Source organism: Melospiza melodia, chromosome 1, assembly GCF_035770615.1.
Source record: "Melospiza melodia melodia isolate bMelMel2 chromosome 1, bMelMel2.pri, whole genome shotgun sequence".
NCBI lineage: Eukaryota > Metazoa > Chordata > Aves > Passeriformes > Passerellidae > Melospiza > Melospiza melodia.
In genome coordinates this window covers 166,382,158-166,401,587 of record NC_086194.1, presented here as the reverse complement: position 1 = coordinate 166,401,587, position 19,430 = coordinate 166,382,158, and the positions used below count along the sequence as shown (strand labels likewise).

Here is a 19,430-nt window from a genome sequence, read left to right as displayed (position 1 = left end):
ATTTCTTTAGCTGATTTATTATGCTTGATGCCTGACTTTAATGAGCCTTATTTCAGGCTCTTATATGGAAAATAAAATCTGTAGTGCAGAAACTCCAGATTTAATGACATTTTTGTGTGGGAGCTCTACTCTTGGGCTTGGCTTGCATCACTCATGCTAATTCTGCAGAGCTGTACCCTTGACCTGATGAAGTAAGTGATGCTCATGTGTCAGCAGCCTGTGTGTCATTTCCAGTCAGTGAAGGAGGACAGAACCACATCCTTGGCTGGAGGTTTTCACAGATATTTTTCAGGAATATTAATATTCAGCAACATGTTATACCAGCAAAGTCTTCAAGGGAATTTTTGCCTGAGGTGCTTTAAGATGCTTCTGGTTACTCAGAAAGGTTTTTGTGTATTCTTGTGTTCCTTTGGTTTCCCTTGGCCTCCCCAAGGGCTGGGTGCTTTCAGGACTAGCCTGCACTGTACCAAGTACTGGCAAGTGGAGCTTTGGGAACAGAAAACAGACTTGGGACTCCTTCCAGCATTTAGGGAAAGTGATTGCTGTGGAATTGCTCAGCTGATTTCCATGGAGGTGGAGTCTGCTGACTGTGTTTGGCACAGAAGCCTGTGGGAAGAGCTCCATGTTAATGTGCAGTGTTAACAAAAGAGGCTGAAGGACAGTGTTCAGACTTGCAGTGGGGGTGAGCTTCAATGCGGAGACTGAAAAGCAACTTGATGTTCCTCTGCTGATTTGTTGTTTGTTTGTTTTTTTTTTTCCCAAGTGTCAGGTTCCCCTTGCAAGGCAGGGAAGTATTGAAGCTGCATCTAAATGGTTGCAAAGTTAATGCTACATGTAAGGAAGTGTGGTTTTGCCAAATTAATTTGTTGTTTACTCTTTCTCTGAGATCTACATCTTGTTATTTTACTGTTCCCCGCTGAAAATGTTGATACCAAATGTCTTAGGTATTTCTGTATTTTTAGGGAGCCAGGGGAAGGAAAGGTTCTGCTATGGTTAAACATTTTCACCTATCTTGGTTTAGGACTGCATCACCACCAACACAGGCAGTCCTGGCCCATGCAGTACCTTCCTGATTGAACTGCTCTCCAGTGATTGGAATCATCTGCCTTCTCTTGCAGAAAACTCATCTTTTTTCCTCTATTTTTTTCCCCCAGGATAATTTTGCAGCTAATATAGTGGTTGTCCAAGTAAATTGCATCATGAAGTCCAAAAATTCCTGGAGCAGTAGAGGAAGTAGGAATCCCTCGGCTGGAAGACAGAGAACATGACTACCCTTCTGTCACAGTGCTTTTGTTCAATTTAAACCATCCTGAAAGTGTACCAGTAGTCAGCCTCTGTGGTGTGAGTATTCTTTGCATGCTTTTGGAACAGTCATTGTGCAACAGCCTCCCTCATTAAGATAATTATAAAGCAATACTGAGTTGCATTAAATGATGTTCTTATTGCACAGTTGTTTTCCATTTGAGGTACGACACAAAATTCAGCTGCACGTAGTTGTTATATTCTTGTATCACTCTGTATTTTGCAGAGCTAATAAAAATTAAGATTAAAAATTAAGATTAAAATTCAATATTAACTTGAGAACAACTGTATGTTGTTATCCCCAGAATGCCTGTCACTGTAGGCTGGGTACTGGCATTCTTTGCTGCTGATCCTGCTGAACATTCAAGTCCTGTTTTGGAAGAATCAGAATTAAAGCATGTGCTTCCAGACTTCACTGATAGGTTTGGCTTATGGACATTTAGACCTTAGGCAGGATTAGAGCCTGTTCTGAAATGAGATACCCTGTGGTAGGTGTAGTTTAAATATTGTGTTCAGCACAAACTGTGGTTTCACAGATCTCCTCCCGTTGCACACTACCCACGAATGTGGGCAGAGGGTTGGGGTTTGTGTTTTTTTAAGAGGACAGCTTTAGTTAGTTAACCAAAAGTATGAAAAGCATCAGTCAACCCAAGAATAGAGTTTGTTTTAGCTACTAATCTTGATAAAATTGAGTAGCTCTCATTCTTCGTTTGAAACTTGGTGACAGCATAGGAATTTCAGGTTTGCTGCACCAGAAGTACCCAAACCCCCAGATTTTAGTATTAGATAATGATCTAGGTTTCCCCTTCACCAAGCTATTTTGTTGGTTGCATTGAATTGTTGCTTAAACTGCACTGTTGTGGGAATGAGTTGTAGGAACCAGTCCTTCTACTCCTGAGTTACTTCTAAACTGATTGTTTACTGAAAATGGTTTAATTATGATTATTGCAAAAGCCCTGTACTTTTAGGGTGACTGAGAAATAGTTTGGGTCATACTGTCCATCTTCAGTATTTAGTTTATGATGGTTTGAAAAGATTAATTCAGTACCTGGAAGAAACAAAAATGAGATTTGCTGGGAAAAAAAATAGAAACTGAAAATCAGTAGTCAGTCCTTAAATGTAAGGCATCCCCGTGTACTGCTTCAGTGTAACATTTTAAAGTTTTCATGTTCAAAATAGTGCATTGTAGGAAACATCCTGCTGCCTTTTTCAAATTTGAGGAAGTCCCTGCCTGCAAGCTAAGTAAAAATATTTTTCATGTAGCTTGTTCTTTAGTATACTGGCATAAAATTAGAATCTTGAAGCATTCTTTTTCTGGAAGAACATTGAGTCATCTGCAGAAGTGACCATGGGATAGTGTTTGGCAGCATATTTAAATACAGTAGGTTTAGGTATGCAACTTCTATATTCTCTGTAATTTATTTTGAAAAAATATTTGGCATCAGCGGATAAAAGTAGTGTTAGCATCAAATATTTGTGATTTCAGAACTGTTGGACCTTGCTGGCAGTGGAATCTATTGATAACACCTGGTTATTTATAGAAAAGACTGTACTGATGTAATCTATGGATAGTTATATGTCCAATATTGACTTCATTATGTCTGAGGACAATTATATAAACAAGGCTGTAGTTGCTGGAACCATATCACAGGAATTAATGAGATTATGGAGTTGCAGGTGTAATGGTCAGAAGAGCCTTCTGAGGGTCTCTGGTCCAGCCACTCATTCAAGGCAGGGCTAGAAGTAGCACTGGATGGGTTAAGTCATGGCTTTGACCCCTGAAGCTCTGAAAACCCCCAAGAACAACAAACCCATGGCCTCCATGTGAAACCTGTGCCTGCTCTTCACCACTCTCCTAGTGAAAAAGATTGTCATTATGTCCAACCTCTGTGGCCATTGCTCTTCCTTATCCTGTCTGCCAGGGCTTAGAGTGTCTGCACTGTGTTTACAGCTCCCATCTTGGTGTAGCTGTAGGCAGCTCTCAGATGGTCCCAGCCTTCTGTGTGCCAGAGAAAACAGGGCCTGACTCCCTCTGCCTCTCCCTGTGGATGATGTCCCTGAGGTCCTTGGTCCCTCAGGCTCCTGCTGGAGTAGGGTCCCCCACCTGGGCCCCAGATGTGTGCAGAGTGGCCTTGCCAGGGTCCAGCCAGGCAGGGATCACTCTTTTCCCTCTGTCTCCTGTCCCCTCTGGTGTCTGCCCCAGTGCCTGGGCCCTTTCCTGCAGGGCCGGTGCTGTGCCAGCTCTCCCCAGCCTGTGCTGGGGCTGTGGGCACAGCTTTGCTTTCCTGCCCTGGGCCTGATGAGGTTTGGTTTGGCCCCATCCTTGTGTTTATCTGTGTATGTTTATGCTTGTGGCACTGCTGCCATTCCCTGTGGGAGCCCTCTCTTCCCCTCTCCCCTCCACTTTCTGATCCCCTGCCAGTTTGCTGAGGGTGTGCTCTTCCTGGGTGCTGGGGAGTGTCTGGGGCTCTGGGGTGGCCCCTGGAGTCCAGCCTGGCCAAGATGCAGCTGGGTGATCCAGAGATCTGGCCAGTTTTCCAGGCCAGCTTCCCTTCTCTTCATGGAGCTCTGGGCACCTCAGCTTCCAGCTGAGTCTGTGGTGAGAGACCTGTCCTGAAATCAAAGAATGTTCTCTGGGCCATTCAACTTTCAGAGCCCCCCAGGAGTTGGCTGTGCTCTGCCTTTGATAAATATTTGTTAACTCCTTAAGATTATCAAAATTAATTTCATCCAGACTTTTTCCATGTTCCTTCCAGAAGCTGATGGGACTCTGTACTTTCGAGTTCTCAGGCATAAGGATATTGGGAACCTCCTGTGGATGCCATGATGTTTAAGTAGGGGACAGCACTCACAGACACATGGTGTGATTCATGGGTGTCCTGTGCAGGGCCAGATATTGGACTTCATGATCCTGATGGGTCCCTTCCAAATCAGGGTATTCTATGATTTGATGAATCTTGACACAATGCTGCATAGAATACAGAAAAAAACCCCAACTAATTTAGTGGGTGGTAAGCAAAATTTTTAACAGTCAGTATGAAAATCAAAAAATATTTTCATTATTTAGGAAAAATAAATTCCTACTAAAAGTTACTTCTGTCTTCAAAAAGTTTTATGCCTTGTATTGTATTAGTCCAGTAACTAAATTTCAACTCTTATGTTGTTCCAAGTAGAGAAACATAACTCAAATTTATCAGTTATACTCCCAGAAAATTTACAAACTAGGAAAGTCTATTTTAATCCTTGTTTGTTATAAATTAATGGAGGAGGTGGCTTGATTCTGGGGGAGTTGGTGTTTGAGAGGCTCTGAAAGCAGTAATTTTCCAAGTCTATTTGTCAGATCTGATGTAAGATTGATTCTATAATATGGAGTTGATGTTTTCAAAATGAGCTGCTTGGCCAGCACACTGTGTCTGGTTCCAATTACTGTCAGTAAATCCTGAAAATTATTTTCTGAGACAGACTTGGTGAAATCTGCATTTTAAGTAGAGATAATCAGTATTAAAGTAGTTGAAAGGAGTTTTGTAATATTTCATGCTGCATGGTTTTGGTTTTGAGATTGTTGATTCTGAAGTGGGTGCCATGGCTGTGCTGTTCTGGCGTGCTGTGTTTCCTCTGTGGAAGCAGGATTACGAGCATGCTTAAAAGGATGGATCTCCTGAGTATTATTGCAAAACAAGTAATTGAGTTTCTTAAAAAACCCAAAAATTTCTGCATAAGAACAAAGATGTTTTGTAAACCCAAGTGCTGTGTACTTATCTGATGTTTGTGACTTGCGTGCTTGCTGGGTTGGGCTTATTTTCTTTGAAGTAGTTTTAAAAAGTGAATATGCTCTGGGAGCAAGGTTAGGATTGATACTGGTGTACAGATCGCTTCTCAGGCTGATATCCCTCAGGATTTAATTGCAGTGGAGCAGTTGAGCTCTCTTTATGCAGCAGGGAAAATAGGTGGTTGTGACACGGTACTTTCAGCAGAATCTCAGGCTGCAATAGCAGCCTGCAAACTCTGCTTTCAAAATTCAGTGTGATGATGCCAGGACTTGTCATATTTGCAACTATACTCATTTGGAAGGATTGGAATACATTCACAGAGGATTATCCTTAAAATGGGAGCATTCCCTGTGGATCTCTTGGTGGCCTGGCCCTTACCAGCTTCTGCAGCAATTTAGTAATTGCTGCAGACTTAGTTGTTGGACCCTGCTGATAGCAGACTGTGCAAATGTGCCCTTGTTCAGCAAGGTAAGCAAAGGGACTTGGAATGTCTGCTTGCAGTTCTCTGCTTGTTCCCTTGCAGTGTTACAGAGAGCTATTGTTGGCAGCTGATATCACCAGAGAATTATAATTGCAAATGTGAGTGAAAAGTCATTAAGTGAAGGAGTGTGCTAAATGTGGCATTGATTGGAGTCTGGGACACCAGACTCAATTGATATCCACTCAAAAGAACCCCAAACAACCAACAACCTACTTAAAAAGTGACATATTTATATAGATTTTTTTGGTTTCTGTCTTTTTGGGGAGGTTTTTCCATCTGTGCTCAGCCATGTTTGAGTCAGCAGGTGTGGAGGGCTTCAGTGAACTTACTGCAACTAATTCAATCTTTACCATTCCTGGTATTTAGATTATTTTTTATAGGGCACTGCAATGAACATTTATAAGGTGTATTCTTCATTTCTGTTTCTTGTCAAGTTGAAGGTTGTTTTTTGTCCTTGTGCTTCTGTCTTCCACTCTTTTAGAGCAATCAGATCACTGGTCTGAACTTTTTGTATTTTTTCAGATTGGATAATCTTCTGAATCTTATGCTTTAAAGATGCCTTTAAAAGACCCCAGATTTACAGGTAGTTTTGTCACCTTGGATCAGTGAGATTTGTTACCTTGGAAGAAGACAAGGCAGATTATAGGCCCATATGAGGAGTTGGAAGACTCTTCAGTATAACATGGAGATATGTCAGGGAGAGGGAGCTGGAAGTACTTAATGATTTGTTTTAATAGTTCATTATTAAATATCTACAATAATCTATCCCGCATTGAGCAATCTAGTTTCTCTGTAGATCTTTCCCAGGAATGAGGCAAAAGTTCCTTTCCTGTAAGAGGGAGCAAAAGAGGTAAATAGCTGAAACTATGACATTAAAACTATGCCATGGGTAGCAGTAATGAGTTACAATGTCAAACCTACTGAGGTTGTATAATCAAAATTTCTTGCTGACACTGAGGAAGTAATACTTCAATGAAAACTTGAGGGAAAGGATGGAATCTTTATGTAAAATCTGGCCTAATAAATTCATAATATTCATATTTCTCCTCTAATTTTGTAGTTCTGGTTGTTCATGTTTCTCTTGTGCATTGGGATGAGGCTGTCCTCCTGGAAAAGTTTAAAATCTAGAAAGGGAAAATAACAGTGCACGTTGCTGTATGTCCTGTAGCAACATAAACAGCTGGATGACTGTGTACTGAGGAAGAGAAATACAAGTAAGGGTGGTAATGCTGTTTCTTTTTTTTTTTTTCTGTTCTTGATTGCAGGTTAACCTTCTGGTTGGGACTTTTATGAGGGTAATTCATTATGATAACTTTTTAGTGGTAGACGAGTTTTAAATTTTTTTAGCTCATTTTTAAAGCAAAGTGACCTCAAATTAGCCACTTCCTACCTCCTGTGGTGGCTGTGGAGATTACCAGTTACTGCAGAACTTCCCTGAAATAAAGACTTAATTGGCCTGAATGACATCTTGGGTATGGTACTCCACCCCGTGGAGAGCCAAGATGCTGTGCCATAAATAAACATATGGTTTCTTTAGGCTGAGCTGTGTTGCTCAGCCAGAGGAATATGAGACTCTGGTGGGGAAGAAGGGGGTATGTAACTGCTGCCATCATTCTGAGGCAGAGCACACTAAATTTATGACTTTTTCGAACTTTGTTCGGACTAAGATGTGGGGCAATCTTGAATCAGGATCTGAACTTTTATTTTGTCTCACATCATTATCCTTTTTCAGTAGTTTGTCCTCCTTAGAACTCCTTTTGTCAGATAAAAATAATTAATTTACCACATAGACTTCTGTAGTTTGTTCTACTGAAATAATTTCATATGATGTATGCATCCAGCCCTCACTGAAATTCCATCTGAGGTGTGCTAGTAACATTTTACTTTCATGCTTTCCTGGACATTTTTAAAATACAAAGACACTTTTTTTTCTTCTTTCTTTACAATTGGCAGTGTTAGATTTAATCTTTAATTTATTTAGAATTCATGTCCCAGTTTGAAAGGTCTTTTTCCCTCTTGTGCTGAATTTATTAGTTGCACTGTGTAAGTATTAGTGATCAGAAGAAGCTGAACATGTTTTTCTGAAAATACACAGGAAATGCAGTGTTAAAGCTACTTGTATTCACTTCCTACTTCACTGTAATTCCTCATGATGGATATTGTTAACTTGTAGTGCTGCAGTGAACTCTGTGTGGGTGTCAGAAGTTCATTGCAGTTCACAGTGGAACCTCTTGATTTCAACTGTGAAGTTCTTCCTACTGTATTTCAATTTGTGTGCGGTTCAAGGATCCCTTTAGTAGTTAGGTTTTAATGTTTAATTCTCAGTTCTCTTCTGGTTAATATGCATGACTTAAAAAAAAAAAAAACTCATGGCAACAGTGAGCATCTGTCTGCCTCTGTCATTTCTCATCACTCTGCTTGCATCAGGCATCTCAGGCTAAATTGCTTTGACTGACTGATGGACTGACGGACAAGATCTTGGCTCCAAACACACACACAGAGCATGCACACACAGATAGGCTCCTTGGGCTCCATTCTCATTTCATTATTTTTGTGTGGTAACTGAGGCCCCAAATACACTGAATTCAGCGGTGATGGTGGTTGTAGAGTGAGGAAGTCTTAAGATGTGGGGCAAGAGAAGGAGGAAGATCTTTGGCTGTTTGCTTCCTCACCCTCTTCCTTTCTTCTTTCTCCTCCTTCCTGTCTTGCTGGACTTTTTGCTCAAGGTGCTCATGAAAGGTGCAATAGAAGTTCTGTGTGACTGGTAAGTTAATGATGGATGTTTGGGAAAATTGCAGTAAGTTTTGGGGATCTGCATGGCTTTGATTTGGAACTGGTGGATGAACACAAACAGTATTCTAATGGTGTCTCTTCTAAATCCTGACTTTTCCATGAGGGAAATCCCATGAGGGTTTTGTAAAGTATCATGCATATTGATCAGAAGAGAATTGAGAATGAAACATTAAATCCTAACTATTAAAGGGATTCTTGAACTGCACACAAATCTAAATACAGTAGGAAGAACTTCACCATGGAAGTCAACAGCCAGCATTCACAAATTTTATGGTAGTTAAATAAGGATTTTAATTTTTCTTTGTTGTTGCTGTTCTGGAGTATTTACAGGTGAGGAACAATTCCTAGGAGGGTGATCTTATGTTGCTGTTAATAACAAAGAAGTAAATTTCAGGTGCCAGAAGGACTTCATGTATTATTGAAGATCTGCATCATTCTTTGTGTTCTCTATGTGTGGACTTAGGAGGGGTCTTCACACTTCAAAGAATGGTATCTTTTATTACTGTTCTCAAGAGAAACAATTAAAGGCATTAACAGAAGCCAGCAGCCAATGTTCTTCAGCTTGTGATGATATTGGAAAAAATCTTGTTTATTTTCAGAGCTTTTAGTCTTTATGGAAATGAGAGGGCTGTGCCATTAAGGAAAATTGGAGTATGCTCTCTACTTTTTTGTTTGAAAAGAAGAAAGTAGTTGGGAAAATCGCCGAAGAGGCTTCTTAATGAATGTATGGCTTCAGTTTTGACTGAGCTTTTCTAGAAATTGGATCTTTCAAGCATGTAGTTGTACTGTCACCTGTAATGCCTCTGCCTTTTTCAACACCATGTTTGGAAATGAAAATTTCAACTCCTTTTATACAAATATAATTCCTTTGTAAGATGTTATGCAGGTATTTATAGTCGATAGTGAATCCAATAACGCACCAAGAAATGTCACTGTCATGTAAATGGGCATTTTTGTGATGATGTATGTGGTAAAAAAAAACCAAGGTTGTGGAGAGTTTGTTCTCTTTGGGCAGGTAACATTGTAGTAACCTTCATTATTCCTTAAGAAGTATTAAAGAAAGCAACCAAAGAAATGGCTCATTGCAACTTAATGCTCAGCAGCCTAATTAGTCAAATACCATGTGCCTACCTCTGCATGAAATAGCCTATTTCTTTCCAATGTAAAATAGGAATTTTCAGTTTTGGAACAGCCTGAAGAGGCCTTTGTTGCAAATGACCACTGGCTTTTTAGTTATTTATTCTCAAAAGTAATGAAGGTCAGCATGGTATCCATAGTGACTGCATGCAGTTTCCCCATTAGTCTTGGCATGCTGCTGCAATAACGAAATTCACTTACTAGTAACAATTTCTTGTGTTGCAGAGGGAAACCTTTCTTTGAAAACTGGATGTGATGGGTTTCTGGAACTTAAGAAATCTTGAATACAGTTGTTTTTCTTCAGTTTGAAACACCTTGTCATAATTTCTGGTTGTATGAGTTACTGTGGAGATCTAAAGAGAGAACAAGCAACCTTGAATTGCTGAAGTTTATGTATAATCTGGCACTGGAAAACTTGTGACTTGAAAAATTATTTTCATTTGGAAGTGATAAGGACTGCTAAATGGGGAATATATCATTCTGCTTGCAGCTCTGTTAGTGGGAGGAAGGCATTCTGCTATAAACTACAAAATTAAGGCTTCTAAGTAGTTTGTGAATATGATCAAGCCAGAATGGTTGAATGCTCCCAATTCCACAGTATGAAATCAGAGCATTAGGGGAAAGTGCAACAACCAACTGAGTGAAATGCTTTTAGTAAATACTTCAGTGTAAGGTACACTATTTCCTCTTTGAATATTATACAGTGTAAATACTAAATTTTAATATTATAAAGGTTCTTTTAACTTGGAGAAAAAAATTATTGCAGAATTGAATGCAAGTGTTGTGGGAGTTCTGATGGGAATTTGAAGATGGGGAGTGAAGTGGTTCCATCCTGAGGTTGTTTTCCCTCACATCCCATTTTGCTCCTTTAATGCTTACCCAAAGAGAGTAGGTTTAGTTTGGGTTTATTTAATCATTTGGTTGTAATGGAGCTTTAAACTGATCAGGAAGGATTCTGACCTTGAGGGTAAATATTTTCAGAATTCTGTCTAGTTTCTGTTTCTGGTATTTTTTCATTAAGAATATGGCTTGTTTTTGCTTCTGTCTTTAATTTTGCATAGAGCTGTATTTAAAATGATAAATATTTATGAGAGAATAGCCATTTTCAAAATTCATGGGAAAGTTCAAAGTGGAAGTCTGTTTTTGAGAGCTCCAGGAATGAGCCTGTAGGGAAGTAAAGCCAATGTATCTTTAAAATAATAATTATTTTATATCTGTTTTAAATGTATAAATTAAATATATATATATAAATAAATATAATATATAAATAAGAATTAATCTGTTTGAACCTAGAGAGGTCTCAAAATGCATATTGAAATTGAGAATTTTTCATCTAGTTGCTACGTTTAGAAATGTTAATTTAATGTAAATTGTGTGTGAATCTAAAACTATTTTTGCTACTGAATGTAAAAACATGTTTTCTTCAATATTAGCTGCACAGTAATTGGCTGGAATGCTACAGGAGCTAGTCTTAAACCCTTTCTTTTTTTATTTCCCTCTCCTAGAGGTGAGCAGCTGCCCTGCACCCAGGCCCTTGCAGTGATGTATCGTAGTCTGTTGCTGTAAACATCCCCGACTGGAAGCTGTACCAGCTCCAGCTTTCAGTCAGATGTTTGCTGCACCTGGCTATGCTTGGACAACAGCAGGAGGAGAAGCTGTCAGGAATCCATGTGTGCATTTAGATTTGTCAAGCAGTGTTTCTACAGACAGAGATGAATTGCCTCCCTGAGAATTATCCTGGCTGGTAGGTGTGACTCCTGAAATCTAATCTGAAATGGAGATCCGAAGCTGGTGTATGCTTTGCTCGAAGCTGAGTTCTTTGCTGCGTTGTGTTATAAACTACAAGATTAGGCTTCCTTGGAATGACCAGAGGTGGTGAACTTCTGCAGTTCATTGCTTTATCACTGGTCTGTTTTAGCAGCTTCTCTTACTTTGGGCTGTGGGGACAAATTATTATCAATGCTGTCCAATACTTAGCAGGCCTCATATCTGCTGTGCCTTGCTTTTATTTTCTCTGGAATTCTGTATTCCAAGTCTCCTTGTGAGAAGATTGTGCTCCTAATTGTTAGCTGAGCATAACCCAAGACCAGAATAAAGGTTAAAAACATCACCCAGTCTGTTTTTGCTGTTCTCCCAGTCCACAGTGTATGGCCTTGTCTGTGGTGTGGTTTGTGCTGCCCCCACCATGGTTTGCTTTTCTTGGAAATAGCAGCTCTTGAAAATATTTCTTCAGAAGTCTTCACTGGTTCAGTTCCTGAAGAACTTAAAACAGTCATGACACCAGGAACAGTGTCTGCAGAAAAGCTTCAGCTTTTCACTTTTGTCCTGTGGGATCTGCACATGCTGTTGCCTGGATCTTGCCTGGGATTTCTTTCCTTCTTTGTTTCACTTTAATCTTCTATTTTTAAAGGGATGGCCAATGACAGTAACTGCTGCTAATAGAAAAAATATTCTTGCAATAATCTAGCTCTCTGTTCTACCCCCCCAAATGTTATTTTTTTTATGCCCCAACACTTAAATGAAGTGTTGAATGTTTTGTTGAATTTAAATGTTAGTATAACAAACCTGGGTATTTATTTGTTTAACTTCACTATCGTGGTTCTGTAAAAGATTATTATGAACAAAAATATACATGCTTTTAAGAAGCAAAATATTTTCTCCTTAACTTATCAGAATTAAAACTAGGAAGATTTCTTAGTCCTGGGAAAGCTGGACTAATAAGCATTGGAAAGGTGATGATTTTGAAGCTGTCAGTGAATGACCAAAGGTGAACCAAGGACAGCCATTTTTCTGTGATGGTCCCATTGCTGTAACCATTTTGTTCCTTACCCTGTGTCCTGTCTGGTGACACAGGAACATGTGTGGTGGTAGAAGATTGCGAATTTATTTATTGATCTAATTCATTGCTAGCACCTCTACAAAGATTCTTAAAGCAACTTGCGCACCTAATATAACCTCAGATAAAATACCTTTTAAAAAAAATAAGTCTTATTTGGTTTGATAAATCATGGCTGTCTATTTATAGAAAGGACTTTGATGCAGAAGCTACAAAGCTTGATGCCTTAAAAAAATGCTGGTAGTTGTTTTCCAAGCTTTCTTTGCTGTAAACATTTAGCATTTCCTTGTTCTAGACAGTATTTGGACGTAGAAAAAAGGAAATTGTTTTTCTAACAAACTTATTAGTTCAAAGTAAATGTATTATAACTAAACTAGTGTTCATTTTGGTTAGTGCTGTCTTACCCATTCCACATGCCACACAAGTGCTGCTTTTTTTTGTTTTTAATAAGCCTAGTTCACGTGCACTTTGTCAGTCCAGTCTTGTGGAATTGAACTTGTGCATATCTTCACATTGTACTGGTGTCTAATCCATATACTCAAACACAGCTGTCACATGTCAGCACATGAAAATAATTTGAAATGTCTTGTAACTGCAATAAATAAATAAATTTTAAAATCCACACTGTATTTTTGTTTGAGTTTTTTTGGGGTTTTTTTTGCTAAGTGTTTGAAATGAAAGGATCTGCTTTCTCTGGTCATGAAATAGCAAGTCCTAACATCTTAACATGTCTCAAATGTGGCTGTTGTTTGCAGCTGAAGAAGATGGGTGTTGCAGTGTTGTCCAAATGCATGTTTATGCCATGATCCCAGGTGAGCTTTGCAGTACTGGGATGTCTGGGAAGGGATGATGGGGATTTGGCCTGGCAGCTGTGCAGATCTGGTGGGGATGAGGAGTTGAAGCAACTGTTGGAGAATGAGACAGGACAGGCTCACAAACACAGCAGTGAAATTTGGGAACAGAAGAAGCAGATTTGGCACATCAGCCTGATGCCCAGCAAGCAGATGACCTCATCTTGTTCATGTGAAGCCAGTGTTGTGTGACATGGATCAGTTCCTGGTGTTTTGCAGCAGAGGGAAGTACCTGGATGAAGATCAGGCTGGGATCCAGAGTGACACAGGGGCCACACAGCTGCTGCTTTTGGGTGGGTGGCATTAGCTGTACGTGCAGGTGCAAGCACAGCTGCCTTTGCTGATAAAAGCTTGTGATGAATACCAAGGCTGACCCTTGCTGAGTAGGTGGAGTGTCTGTGAAGTCCAGTGTTTGGCTTGCCTGTGGTTTTCTTCTGAGCACTTTTTGTGGCCACTTCTGAGCAATGCCCTAAAGTCCTTGGTGACTCCAAAGGCAGTCCTGTGTCCTTTGCACTGGCCTGCTCGAGTGCTGGCTTTCCTTGCTTGGAACTCACAGCTGCATTCAGCAGAATTGCTTGAGCTCATGTTTTCCTTCATACAAAGAACAACTGTTAAAATATTTGGAGAGTTTCCCCCCTCCTCTGTGCATGAAATAATCTGCATCTGTGATTCCTTTTCTCCAGCAAAGCTGCAAACACCTGTTCAGAGGGCTTGGAGAAGGCTGAGGCTCAGCCTTCTGACTGATTGGGTTCATCAGAATTTTATCTTCCTGCACTGCTGAGGTCTTGTTTGTCACATTGAACACACCTGTAAAATACAAGTTCAGATGGTGAGGCTGAGGAATGTTTTGCTCTTCTGCTATTAAAATTACTTGTATCTCTGAGTAGCTGAAACTGGAGATGAAAATAAGAATGAAAATAATTGAAATAGTAGAATTGCCTTTAAAAAGTTCCAGTGGAGAAATGGGAAATATTTTAAGAACATAAAAATAAGATGCGCAAATGTTGCAACAAATGCTGTAAAATTTAGCACACTAAGGAAACTGTGGAAATATAAACAAAGGGTTATTTTTCCATAGAATTTGAGATGGGCATTTTTGAGGACTCCCAGTTTGTACCACCCCATTTATCTCCCATATATATTTTAGAGTTGAGTTTCAGTTTGAAAAATTTGGATTTTTAGAAGGTGCCTGTACTGAACATCCAGGGCCTTGGCATGTAAGTGCAGTAGCATGCTCTTGTACAGGGGCTGTGAGAGAGAAACATCTTATTTTTGCTTTTGGATCTCTACAACATCAGGGACTGCAGATGCATATTACTGAGTTCTGATATTCAGAAGATTAAATGTTAAAATGCATGGATTGACTTCATAATGTTAGTGAAGGTTAATAAGAGTTGCATGTACTGTATGAGTGGTGCAAATCCATACACCAGAGTATGTCTGCAGATTAATTTTTTTATATCCTGAAAAGCACTGCTGTATTTGTATAGTTCAGCTAATTTTTAGTTCCTGTAAACATCCTACACTCAGCTATAATAAGTGGTGGGGCTGGGGGGTGGGTGTTTATTTCAACTGACTTGGAAAGGCAGCTTTCCTCAATGACCAAGTGACACTGGCAAGCAGGGAATCCTATTTTTCAGTAGTATTTATTATTGTAAGCACTAACTTCTATGGAGGCAATATGCATTTCTAGAAATCTCTTCATACTGAAATTATGATTCCGTCTGTATAAAGGCCTGCATGTTTGTTGGGAAACAGGCTTTAACTGATGGGATCTGTATCTTTCTAATTGCAAATAAACTGTGACAATATATCTTTGCTTGAAAAGCAATGTCTCATGCCCAGATGACAGAAATAATCTAAAACCTTATCTTGAATGTTCAGTTCTCAGTTGCAGCAGTGATTTATTGCTTATTATCTACTTGATCATTGTCAAAGGAGGAATAAACTTACAGGGTGCTGTAAAATCAATTCCCAAACCAAGAGATCATTAAAGTAGTAAAAATACTAAGCTTTAACAATTTCTGTTGCCTTTTATCTTAAAAAAAATGATAAATATCTCTGATAGGGGAAATCTGCATAGGAGGAAAAAGAAGACAAGGATCTCTTGTTTTTCTAGTAGCTCTTCTTCTATCATGTCTTAGAATCACTGATAATTCTGTTGATGGATGTGTTGTTAAATGAAGTATGGCTTCAGCATTTAGGCATTCTTAGGTACCAAAAAATTTAAAGACAGAACTTAAATATTTTTACTCAAATGGAAGAATGGGGTACATGGAATTCCTCATCTTCATAAAGTATAAACAGGTTTTTTGAGAATCACTTTTACAATCTGGTACCCTTGTTAATATTTGAAAGGCTCAGACTCTAATATTTTTAACTTATGAAGCCAAATACATTATAAAAATCAGTAAGAGGATTTGTCCTCATTCAAATTCACACACATGAGCCCCATTTTGCTATAATTGAACATTTCGTTGTGCTTCTATTTTTGCTTACAAACTGAAGAGGTCTTTTTAGTACGTAAAAGTCCTTGTGGGCAGGTGTTATGCAATATATGGCACTGGAGGAATTGCATGGAAGAGATAAAATCAAATCCTGTATCTGAACATCACCCCTGTGTGTGTGAGCACTGCAGTGCAACCATGTGTTTGCTGTGTGTGCACTTGTGCATGTACAAAACTGTTCTTCTGTGGTTTTATTCAGTGCATCTGTTTAACTGGTACAAAACACAGATCTCCAGCTGGGATGAAGTAGGGAAGAACGAGGGATGCAAGTTCTCCTCCTCAGGAGAGATGATGTAATTAAAAACAAGCTTATCTCCAGAAAGAATCTGCATGTCTGTCTATTCCATTTCCCAGAATCAGTGCCTCGTGGTGTCCCTGACTCTGCCTGACAGAACTTTCCTCAGGTTCTGCTGTCTTTGCTTCACCCATCCTGCCGTGGGTTGCTCTGGGAGTGCTGGGTTTGACAGCTGTGCTGAAGCAGGAGGAAAGTGCCAAGACAGAAGGATTTCCCTGTGAGGCTGTGGCATCCTGCAGCTTTGCTGTCACTTGTTGTGTGGTGGTGAATGTTGACTCACACTCTTGACCCATCCACTGTGATTCCTGCCCTTGCTCCCAGGCAGGAGCAGGCTGTGTGACCAGCACAGCTCTCTGGTGTCAGTGAAATGCTCTTGCTGTCCCTCCTCAGACTGGATCCATGTCCTTGCTTGGTGCTCTGTGTGCACCATGACCACATGGAGCCATGCAATAGTACAGTGACAAAAACAGAAAAAAATTAAGTTTGATGGCAAGAAGGAATCCTCAAATCAACAGTTTCTGCCAACCAGAATGTCTGAGATTCATCTTTTCAGCCAGTGTCTCTATGTGGAGCTAATTTCCTTGGTAGCACGGACGATGACTAAATATTCTGAGCAGATCAAATGTGGAGACATATTTGGTATTTCAGCAGGTTTGTTGTTTTTTGTTTTTTTTTTTTAATGCATTTGAAATCTAGAATTCATGTTGCAGAAACTGAAGTATGATCCAACTAGACACTGTTGTTCTATTGAAGAACAGTTCTGACTGCTTTTGATGCAGCACTTGAAAACTCACTAGGAATGAAATATAAATATAGAAAACCAGTGAGCCTGTTGAAGCTTTCATTAATGTAAGCATTTGAATAGTTGGGTTTTTCAAGAGTTAGAGTTCTTTGTGGTTCCAGGTTTGTGGTTTTTGTTTAGCTACTCCTTGGTTACATAGGCAGTAGAGTAGGTTATAATGATAGTGTATCAAATAATTTCAAGTTGTTTGGCTTCTCCTAAGGGAGAAAAGACACTCACTGAGGAGTGTCAGGACCAGTATTTGGCAGGGGGAAGGAGGAGTTGTTTGTTTTTGGTTTTTCTGAGTGAGGATTTGATAGGGGAATGAGTACTGTGCCTGTGTGTACCCTTCCTGCTTGGCTGCACTTGTGAGTGCTGACTTGTTTTCTTTTTGTGAAAATCTTCATTTGAGAATCAGACACTGATTTTGGTACTGTTCCTCCTTGTTGAGGTAATGTTTGGCATTCTGGTTTGTGCTAAACTAAAACTAAACTTCTAGATTCCAAGCATAAAATAACCCTGTGGAATCTGACACATTGTTTTAAGTAGTGTAGTTCACTTTTTTCTTCCATTTTGTTGATGCTTTTTAGGTAAACAGTGATAATTCCATGGTGCCAGTGATGGCCTAAACCAAAATGGGATAAATATCTTGGGCAAAGATTGAGTGTGAATGATTTATAAGGTTGTCTGGAAGTTGTTTATAGATATGACATCAATGGTAAGTCACTTAAAAATTAAATTTCTCTTGAAAAACACAGGGGCATGGTTAATGTGGATTTTTTCACAGCAATTTTGAAAATACATTTATTCATATGTTTTATTCTCCATAGATTTGTCTTCTGCTAAAAATACAAGTTTTGCAATAGATGTTTATTGATATTTGCTTTACTTGTCTGTTGTGTTTACTAAGACTCTTCCAAAATGCAGCTCCCTTCCTTTTAACCAGCTGTGCCAGTTCTGCTTAGCTTAATTCATGTTTTATAGAGGTTCTGTGTCTGGGGAGAGTACAGACAAAGTTCAAACTGCTTAAAGCTTGAACTTAAAACATGATTTTATAGTAGGTGAGTATGAGTAGTGAGGGTCTTAGCTGTGGCATTGGGTTTTCTCTTCCTGTTAAGGAGCAGCAGATGCCACACTTGTCCACCTCTGCAGCCAAGGAAAGCCTGATCCATGGAACAGTTCATGGATCTGGAAGCAGAACGAAGGAAATGCAGTTTATGTCAGTCAGAATTGTTTGTTGTCTGATAACATCACTGTCTCAGCAGGGAAATCATTTCCTGTAAACAATATGGCTTTATCTGAAAAATCTGCTATTTCAATAAAGTGAAAAATTATTTTTCCAAGCTTCACAGAAGCCTTATCTTTGTCTGACAGGAAAAAGGGAAGCGGCAGGGATGAAAGATGCTTTGTGAACTGAGCCCTGTTTACTTAAGGCTATGGAAAACATGCTGAAAGCATATACATTAAGTGCATGGCTTAATGCATTTTTTTAATAAACACATTTCCCCACATATTATTAAATTAGTTGAATTGAGTAACTACGATTAGTGGAAAACGAGATCTGTTAACCATCTCTTTTTCTGGAGATGTTTCACACTTATTCTAAGGAATTTATAAGACAGCAAATCTCTAACCTGGATCACAGTCCAGTGTTGGCAGTCCACAGAAGCTTTTTAACTGTGTGTTATGTCCCACTAGACATGAAGTCTTGTTCATCCCATGAACTGCCTGCCATAGCTGCTGTGGGCTGCTTCCTGCCTGTACTGAGCCATAACACACCCAGGATTTCCACTGTCACAGCTGCTCTGGTTTTCCAGGCAGAGGCGCTTCTTGGATGCATCCCACACCAAGGGGTTGACATTGGTGTGTCTCTGTCAGCTGGAGACACAAACTTTGTACCTTCAGATGTGTTAATGAAATCTGGCTTCTGCTATGAAACAAAGAAATACCCCGACCCCTTCCTGCTTAAATTGGTCTTAGAAAAAAACTGATGTTATAGGATAGATGCAGAAAAGCAAGAAGCAAACTCTGTCTTACCAAAAGATGGAATCTTTGAGGGGCAACGGAAAGGGAAGATAATTTTGTAGAGTTTTCAGATGAGAGGCACTAGTGTGTATGTTGGTTCTTTCTGTTCTGCAGGAATTTCAACAGTGATGTTACATCTCCCACCAGTAAATGTATTTATATCTGCATTTAGCTCAGGCATCCTCACATCAGAAAACTTAGTGAAAAACTAAGTTAAGAAGTTGTGAGGAATCTCTTCTTAGAATCTATGTTATTTGTGCTATGATGCTTCTTGGTCAACTAAATTGATAGGTGTTTTGTAGGTTTTTGAAGCACAAATTTCCCAGATTTCTCCTTTCTGAACTTTTTTGACTTGTTGCTATATAAAGTTTTTTCCTATTTGGAATCAGTGAATTCAGGAAATGGGAAATACAGCCGCATCACATGCTTGCTAGAGAAAATAAATATTTAAATAATCTTGGATGGTGCTTCATGTTAAGAGTAAAGGTTTTGATATAGTTTTTCTTTTTTTTTTAATACTAGAAAAACCAATTGCATGTTGAACAATCAGAAATAGTTTTCATACAGATGCTCATCTTAAAACTGTTTTTTCTATTTTTTTATACTGCTTGAAGTGCAGATTTACTATAAAAATGTGTAGATACACACACAC

At 39.3% G+C, this 19,430-nt stretch overlaps 1 protein-coding gene across 1 annotated transcript in view; it reads left to right on the top strand.

Annotated features, from left to right (window-relative positions):
* Positions 1–19,430, top strand: part of ZFAT (zinc finger and AT-hook domain containing) — a 116,330-nt gene that overhangs the window by 9,828 nt on the left and 87,072 nt on the right. The window contains exon 2 of the mRNA XM_063174518.1: positions 1,155–1,341. The gene's annotated coding sequence lies outside the window, so the exon portion shown is untranslated. The remainder of the gene's footprint in view (positions 1–1,154; positions 1,342–19,430) is intronic.